Raw genomic sequence first — 8,904 nt, forward strand, 5'->3', positions numbered from 1 at the left:
TGGGCTAATTTGCCATGCATAAGTGTTTCTCTTACCCTTTAAAGGCAGTGAACAAAGAGCACATTCTCTGGGAGCTCTGCCCTGTTGTGAGCAGCCCTGCAGCTGTACAGCACTGTGCTACCCTCCGCTCTCCTGCTCCACTCCCTGCTAGCTGTGTAAGGAGATGGGGCTCTGCTTCTCCAGGACCACAACATCTCCTACCTGTCACCACACATTTCTTTCTGCTTTGGTTTTGGTTTTTTTTTTTTTAAAGGAGAGAACAAGTGCAGAGGGAAAGGATTTGGCAGCACTGTGACCTAGACTGACTTGCCAGATCCTCCAGATAGAATCTTTTATGTTGCGACATCATTTATTTGGAAACAGTCTTAATTTTCCTTTATTTAGGGCTTAATCCTGTGTCTAAGTATTTTATTGCCTTGATAAGTAACAGTGGCAATGTGTTACACACACCATATTAGACTGGATGAAATTTTGTTCTATCAAGGAAACCTAGTCAAAATATAAGTCCTGTGAGAGGTTTTCAGGTCCTGTTTTCTCACTTCAAACACTGGTTGCCATCCCTGCCCACCCTGGTACTGTTTATGGTCAGGCTAAGTGAACTTTGAGCAATGTGGTCTAGTGGGTGGCATCCCTGCCCATGGCAGTGGGGTTGGAACTAGATGATCTTTAAGGTCTCTTCCAGACCACACCGTTCTATGATTCCATGATTCTATGATTCCTGGCTGGGGAATTTCTCAGACAGGATGATTTTACTTTTTAGGGCTAGGATGCTGAGTGATGAACAGATTTGGCCTGGTGGATCAAATTGGAAAGAAGATGCAGATGTTCTGCTATGAATCAGTCACAGGTTGTGGAGAAGGAGATAGCCTGGAGCAGCTGGACACTGAGGAACTAAAGATTTTTGTTAGCTTTTTGGGAATCCCATTTCAGCACTTGCTGAATAATCTTCTTCCTATCCATGGAAAGCTGGTCCAGCAAACAGCTTGCCAAGTGGGGTGACAGGTTCTGGTACAAGAGAAACAGGGCTTTTAAACCAGCCATAGTGAAGTTACTCACACCAGTTCAGCAGCACTGTATTGAGGCAAACTCTTTCCATCAAGCCCACTCCCATCTGCTGTAAATATTAACTCAGGCCAAACCAGTCCCATTTCCAGATGAGGAGAGGAGAGGAGAGGAGAGGAGAGGAGAGGAGAGGAGAGGAGAGGAGAGGAGAGGAGAGAAGAGGAGAGGAGAGGAGAGGAGAGAGGAGCATTGGGAGGAACGCATAATGCAAGAAAAGGTAGAGATCTTACTAACTGCAGACTCAGATCCTGAGCTTCTAAGCTAGGAAAAGCCAGCTTAGAGGAAATGATAGCTAGAGGAATGTATGGTAGAAGAAGGTGTAATCAACAACACCACCCAAGTGCTAGGACAGTGGGACAGGTTGAGCCTCACCTGGAACAGCCCAATAAATCCCTCAGTCCCCTCCTGGCTCTGAGCTCTTTGCACTCAGCAAGGTTGGTCGGCATATGCCAGTTAAAATAGGAGACCATGAGTGGAGCCAAGGCTCAAAGATATGCATTAATTGACAGTGTAGTAGCACTATTTCTTCACAGAACACTACCTGCTCTTAGCTCAGCTGAGGTCTCAATGTTCCAAGACTCCTGCTTTGCTGTGCTACTGTGAATGAGTTGTATGAGGCAGCAGTGGAGAACTTCCAAGTTTTTTTAATTTTCAAACTCCAGAACTCTCTTTTCTGACCTTACAAGTAACTCCAGTAAGTGCCCATCAGGTATTAAAACTGTACTGCCAAGAAAAAGACAATTTCTGCCAGACTCACCTGCAATAGAGAAAATCCCATTGAGCAATGGGTTTAATCATATTTAAAATCCCCTCTGGGTAAATGTCCTTCAATCCCTTTAGGAGACTGAATTTGCAAATTCGCCTGGCAGGATTGCAGGGGGCATCACACAGCACAGGTGGTCTGAGTAGCACAGGTAGGTTGAATGCCAACACCAAGTGCCAACACAAATACCCCAAAGCCCTGGATGAGGTTAGTGGGAGCAAAATCCAACTCCAGCTTTTGTTGACAACTCCATCTCAGTAAGAGAGAGAGAGAGAGATAGAAAGGAAAGGGAGAGAGAAGGTTAGGGAGTGGGGGAGGGCTGGGAGCCTGCAGACTTCTGTTGCCACATGATTTTCCTGGTTGTTTTCAAACTGCTGCTCTAAGAGACATGCACAAGTGCCATGTGATGACTTATTTACGAAAGCACGATTTTAAGGCTGTTTGCATCCCACATCAGCCTGGCAGCCCACCTGACCATGGGCTCCAGGGGCACCCACTGCATCCTCCCCATCTGCGCCATCAGGCCAGGGGGATGGGTGACCCATGATGGATGGACATTGCTCTTGACCTGGTGAGATGGTGAAGCAGAGAGGAGAAACATCTTTCCATTTCCAGACTGCTCTTTGCACCCCTTTGCCTGGCCCTGTTAGGAGGCTCCAGAGGGTGCTGTCCCTTCTGCACTTTTATGAGGAGAAGAAGCTTTCTTTGAGATCTGTCTGTCTCGCTCCTTTAGAACGCCCGGAAGCAAACTCGCAGTCAAACTGACACAGCATATGCCAATATGCCACATTTATCTTCAAATAGGTGCAGATTCTCTTTCTTTGAGTAGAGCTTTTTCTGGTACCATCATCTCAGAAGTCTCCTTTCACCCAAAGATCCACTCAATTAAAGAGGAAAATTCCTTATAAATAACATCAAGGAGGCTAAGGGAGAGAGTTCACAATGAATTAAAGATGGTTGTTTCTTCGGAAATGTAAGATTTGGCATACTTTCAATTCGTTTGTACAAAGAACCCCTAACACCAGTAAAATTGGTCTTCTCAGTCAAAGAGAGGACTAAGACACGAACAAGAGAGATGCAATGTGCGAGGAGAGAGTTTTTGAAGGCCAGCAATAAAAACTGAATTCACAGAGGCCGTGATGGGACAAGATTATGCTGCAGTAAGCCATAAGTTTTAGGGGTGTTGTTTTCCTCACTCCATAGCATCCCTAGGAAAAACATCAACAGGAAAGTCATCACCTCATATGCTGCAAAAACCCCTCTGGTGATCTTTTCCAAAACCAAAGCTCCTATGAAGAAAGGATATCTGACATTTTAAAACTTCGGTATGGCCAAACCACCCAACATCATCCCGAGCTCCTCTTCCCAGACAACAAATCATTGTTTTAAATTGCCCAAGAGCCAAGACTGCTACCTCGCCACGCAGATTGCGTCCGCCGTGGCCATGCCTCTTTCCTTCATGCTCAGTGAATTGCCTCCATGAAGGGTTAATTCAACCAGGCCTTTTTACTCCAAGTTGTTTTCCAAGTAGCTGAGAGAATAGGTCTCTTGTTACAAACATGGCTTCTGGGCATTTGGTGATGCTTTCCCTTTTCTCTCTCTCTGTACCACAAAAGAATCTTTTGTTCTCGTCTCTCTGTCTCATTTACTCTCCCCCACCCTGCTCTCGATTCGTCCCTCCATTGGCTGCCAAGTGACTAAGGAATGGCAAAAAATGACCATAGCTTGGTCATGGCAAATATTTCTTCACCTATTATCTGATAGAGACCTTGAGCATCTATGTGAAGGGCCCTCTGCCTTCCGCTGGACTTCTCTTAGAGATGGAGATGGGAAAGAATGAGTCAGACACAGCAGGGCAGGATATAAGTTGAATCAGCCCAACTTGCTATTGGAAATAGCTTGTGAATTGAGTCATGGTGCCTGTTTCAGGAAAATCAACTGATAGGGACCCGGAACTGGCAGGAATCGAGTGGCAGCTACAAGGGGTCTAGATTTTTATGGGAACTCGGCATTTATTAAAAAACACATGGGACGCACAAAAAACGTCTCTTTCTTGCCTCCACATTTACTGATTCAGTTGGTTGTAAGCTGGAGCTGACACTCTCTATTGGATGGGTTGGAGCGTCGCACAGTTTCTCTGCACTGTTGCTATAAATCTTCTTGTGCATGATCTCCTACCACAGAAAAGTTGTGGCAAATCCCCATGAACATCACGTTTTCCCACACCCCATTGAAATTATACCTCAGACATTCCCACAGCCATCCTTCCAGCTATAGTCTCCTTGCACATACTGCTTCACTGACTCAACTTACACGTACACGGATATGTAAAAGATCACATGATGCCAAAGTTACTGCAACTTCTACAATGGCCTTTATGTAACACAAACAATTCCTTAGCCAAATTCCCACCTCCCTTCCTTTCATAGCATTTGGGTATATACTTCACTGATACTGCATTCTGCAACAAAATAAAATTCTTCAGTCTCACCTGATGCAAATCCTTCTGCCTTTCTGCTCACCTTCTTCTCTACTGACCCTCTTCACTCCTCTGATCACCCTTTGTCCTGAGTCCATCTCAGTCCATGTCATGCTTTAGATGAACAGGGCATATGCTGCGTGTGTCTATCTGCCAAGTTTTCTGCACTCTTCTCCCATTCAGTGCCTTAACTATTTTGGAAGGTCCTTGAAACAATCATTAAATTTCAGCCTTAGCCACATCCCGCACACACACATACAAAGCTGTGGATGTAAGGCGTTATGCAGAGAATTTTTACTCCTGTAGAGAAGGGGAATGGACTATAGATAAAAGGGCCATTATATTCCCACATTAGAAGGACTTCTTGTCTGGTGGATTTTAACCAAGCTGGTTAAAAAATCATGAAAACGATGCATTGACCAACTCTTTATATTCGTATGGCTCTGCCCACAATGAGGATTTTTGCTTAGTCAACCATACTGTTTCAAAGCAGCGTGTGCAGGGCAGCTTTCACTGGAAAGCCTCAAACTCATCCAATATGTAACAACAAAGGAATATATAATAACCCTTTTTCCTGCCTCCTGGCTTGATAGCATCTAAATGAATCCCAACATGGATGCAGAGATACTTCCTGCCACCCCAGCTGTGCCCCACCAGCCCCACAGTAGCTCTATCGTACAGGGTGCTTGCCAGGAGTGTGCAGTCAGCCTTGGTAAGTAAACACTGATCATCTCCATCACAAAAGACAACTGAAGCCCTCTGAGATGAAGAATTTTGCCCTTGTCAAAAAAACAAGTCCCTGGAAGATCCAGAAACTCATTAATTCAAATGTTGTGCATCTAACACTGCAAATTTAAACCTCCCCACCAAGCAGTGCCCCTGAGGAAGCAATGCATTGCTGGATAGTCTTGGAATCCCCTAGTAAGCAATGGTGAAACTTTAAGGAAAAGGATTTGCTTCTCCCTGCTTCAATTCTCCTTCACATGGTGGGACGCCACACTCCTGATGTGAAGACTACTGTAATCAAAGGCATTACACTGTCTAGAGAGCCCCATCAGGGTCATCTTTGCACCCTGTGGAGACCAAGAGGTCAGCTGTTGAAGTCCTTTTGGAAAAAAGAATCTACCACCATCTCTTTCACAAATGAGAAGCCCAAGGATGGATTATGGATTCTTACTTAGATAATTTTGGATGAATCAAGAAAAGAGAGGAGGAATAGCTGGATGTCTAAATAAAGCCAATGAGATCACATGTTCCGCCTTTTTATCTGCTTTTCTGCTTTTGGACAACAAAGCTTCCTTTGATACAGAAGAAGAGGGGGGTAGAGAGGGTGGGGAGAGTGGGTGCCAGAGTCACCCCAATGGCCCCTGGTCACTTATCCATGCTCCTTAATGTGATGTTCCCACTGACAGAGACAGGAAAAACCAGTGATCTCATGATTCCAGAAACTATTCACGCAAACAACCCTGGGAGATCAGGGGTGAAGGGGACGGGAAAGAGGGGCAAAGGATGAGTGAGGAAAAGCAAGAATGGGAGAGGAAAGGGTAGGAGTGATAGGGGAGAGTGGACATGGGAAGCAGGACCTTGGGGGACAACTGTGAATGGAGGTAGAAACTGAAGCTCAGACTCCAAAAGAGGATGTGTAGAGGGATTGTAGAGAAAAGGAGAAGAAAGAAGAACCTTGAGACCAAGGGTAAAAGGACTGGTGGAAGAAGTTAGGTGTGACACTGTATGGCAGGGCTGAGAGCAGGCTCAGGGATATGAGTTGACTGAGTTGTCTAAATGTGGGAAAAGGGAGGCTGGGCTCAGAGACAGCATGTTGGGATGAGGAACAAGGGTTTGGTATGAAGGTGAGAAGGAAAGGAGGCGGAATTACCTATGGGATTAGAAGTAGAACAGTTAAGACTTGCTGAAACTTGCTTCTTCTGCATACTGCTGCACAAAACCAGGTCACCAAATCTGCCAAGAGAATAAACCTGGTCTCTCTCAGTCCCAGGCCAAACAGATGCCAGACAGATTTATTACCTGAGGCATTCAGCCATGTCCAAAGGAGGCAGTGGTAAAGCAGTGGGGCTGAAAAGAGGCAGCCTGGTTTGCACTTTGGTTGGGCTGATCTCGCTGAAGGAGACCTTCACTCCGGCACAGAGGAGCACTATCTGTGTATTACACCTCACCTGCCAGCAGCCATTCCATTTAGCCTTCTTCCTTTTCTTCCCTCATGTGCTTTCTTCCCTCCCTCCATCCTTCCTTGCCACCTTGCCACAGGGAGACAAGAGCTCGGCACAGTTGGCAGGAGATGTCCCTTCTTCTCCATCCCTCCAGGGGACCTGCCACCCCAGCAGCAACTTGTCCCTAACCAGTGAAGCAGCCATGGCACAGCAGGAGACTTTTTAGACCATAGGACTCCTGATGGAGCTGGGACAAATAGTGGGATGAATGACTGGGGAAACAACTAAAAGAAAAAGTGTCTCCCACAACAAGCTGCCACCTCCATGTCTCACAGCTCTCCCCAGCACTGGCCTGTCCCAGGGGCTCACCACATTTCCCCCCTCCTCTGTCTGCTCTGTGGCAGCTAATCAGTGACCCACTGACAGTCTCTGTCCATCACTCGTCTCTGCACGCAATGCGGTAATTAAACCCTGACCCTGGGCTCCTTTTATCCATTTCCTCTGCACAGTCACTCCCCGAAATGGCAGAGGGGAGGGCCTGCTGTGGAGGCTCCTGCCCCAGTCTCCAGCTCTAATGAAGATGTAAAGCACAGGAAAGACTCTTTGTGAAAAGAAAGATGCTGAGGGGGCAGCCAAAGAGGTATTGAGTGGTACAAGGCTTCCCACATGATTGTGCTGAGCTCTGCTGACCTATGTCCATCAGGCAAGTCTTTTGTAAACCTTCAATTCTTTATCATCACACCCACAGGTTGTCCAGCATCCTTCCCCTGCTCAAACATACCTTCAGAAAACCCGCCCCTCCTCTGCATGTCCTCAGGGCAGTGCCAGGTGTGGTGCCTCGCTCAGATCTAGCAAAAAAAGCTTCCCAGAAGCCTCAATATATCCAGCCCTGGGCTTGCTCACCCCACAACATCAACACAGAGCTTCTGCCCTCCCTGGTGAGAACCTCTTGCCTCCACTTGGACTCAGCCCAATGCCTCAGGCCTGACACAGGACTTTCCTCATTAAACACCTGTAGAAGGGCAGAGGGGAAGTCTCAGTGATGGGGTGAATCCCATGGAGCACAGTGGATGGGCACAGGAGCTGGCTGGGACAAGGTGATGTTGCTCTTGTCTGCACAGAAGGACAATAGAAGATACACCCAGTGACAGACAGGAGTCACAAAATGCCAGGAAGTTCTTTTTTTTTTTTTTTTTTTGACTTTCTTTCTCTTTCTGCTTTCTGGCAATCTGCAAAATTTATTACACAGATTGATAAACAGCCAGAAATGATGCTGAGCACTCCAGACTCTGCTTCCTCCTCCTTACTCTGAGTGGGGAAGCTGCCTCCCTCCCACGCATGAGCAAGAAGGGCTGGGGCCACCCGGGGAAGGGCATGACGGGTAAAGCAGTGCCCCCAAACAATTAAGCACTGTCCCAGGCACTGCACACCCTTGTCCTGGGAACAAAAGAGTCACACACAAGAGACCTGACTGTGAAGCCTCCATCCGCTTTCATCACTGACCCCCAGGGCAGTCAGGGCACAAGGTCAGCCCACTTAAACTCCAAACTCGGCCAGAAATAGAGCTGGGAAGTGGGCAAGGGTGGCCAACTGCAGGGGTCCCCAACCATTTGAGGGGTTCTTTGACTGAGCCATTTGATTTCATCAAAGACACATTTTTTTCTGGAAGGAAAATGGAGAGCAGTGGGTGTGAAAGGAGTAAGGGGGAGGCAGGGTGTTCACCATGAATTATGACCACTCTCAACAACAGTCTTTTACATTGCAGAGGTGAGGAGATGATGGGGTAATTGGGCATGTTAGACCCATGCATAATGAGGGCAAGTCTCTGCCTGTTTCCCACCCCTCACTCTGCTACTGCTCATGAGATGTGGTCCCCCAGATGCCCTGTCTCTATTCTGCTGTGGAGCTCAGCATCCCAAGGGCTCATCCCAAGGACCACAAGCTTTGATAGCACCTTGCCAGACCAGTAGTGCCCCTGGGCTGTGCAACGGCGTGTGGTCATGGCCCTGGAATGGAAAGGCTGAAAGTTGCCTTACAAATAAAAAATGATCAGCCAAGCCAGGGCTCCTGCTTTCCACCTGCAGAGTCTCACAAAACTCATTAGGCTTTAAGACGTTGTTAGGGTTTTTCAGGTTGCAAGTACTGATGTAATGCCTTCATAGAGGTAACAGCTGCACCAGATGCCCCGAGACCTATCTCCTTGGCTGGGAGAAGTAGTCTGTGGGGACAAAGTCCAGAGGCACTGAAACATGTTTGGTGCACTTGGAAATACAATCTGCCACAAAGCATTGTCCGTTTCACCCAACTTCCCTCTGGATAAACCTTGGAGAATTCTAAGTGCAGGAAATTTCAGAGGAAGGACAATTAAAGCACCCAGTGAAAGCAGCCCCCTATTCCACCCCAACAGGGCCATGTCCCACCTGCCCCATACA

At 47.1% G+C, this 8,904-nt stretch overlaps 1 protein-coding gene across 1 annotated transcript in view; it reads right to left on the reverse strand.

The window, feature by feature from the left end:
* Positions 1-4,538, reverse strand: part of SOX10 (SRY-box 10) — a 27,210-nt gene extending 22,672 nt beyond the window's left edge. The window contains exon 1 of the mRNA XM_017737924.1: positions 4,317-4,538. The gene's annotated coding sequence lies outside the window, so the exon portion shown is untranslated. The remainder of the gene's footprint in view (positions 1-4,316) is intronic.
* Between the last annotated feature and the right edge of the window lie 4,366 nt (positions 4,539-8,904).

Source organism: Corvus brachyrhynchos, unplaced genomic scaffold (genome assembly GCF_000691975.1).
Source record: "Corvus brachyrhynchos isolate BGI_N302 unplaced genomic scaffold, ASM69197v1 scaffold56, whole genome shotgun sequence".
Lineage (NCBI taxonomy): Eukaryota > Metazoa > Chordata > Aves > Passeriformes > Corvidae > Corvus > Corvus brachyrhynchos.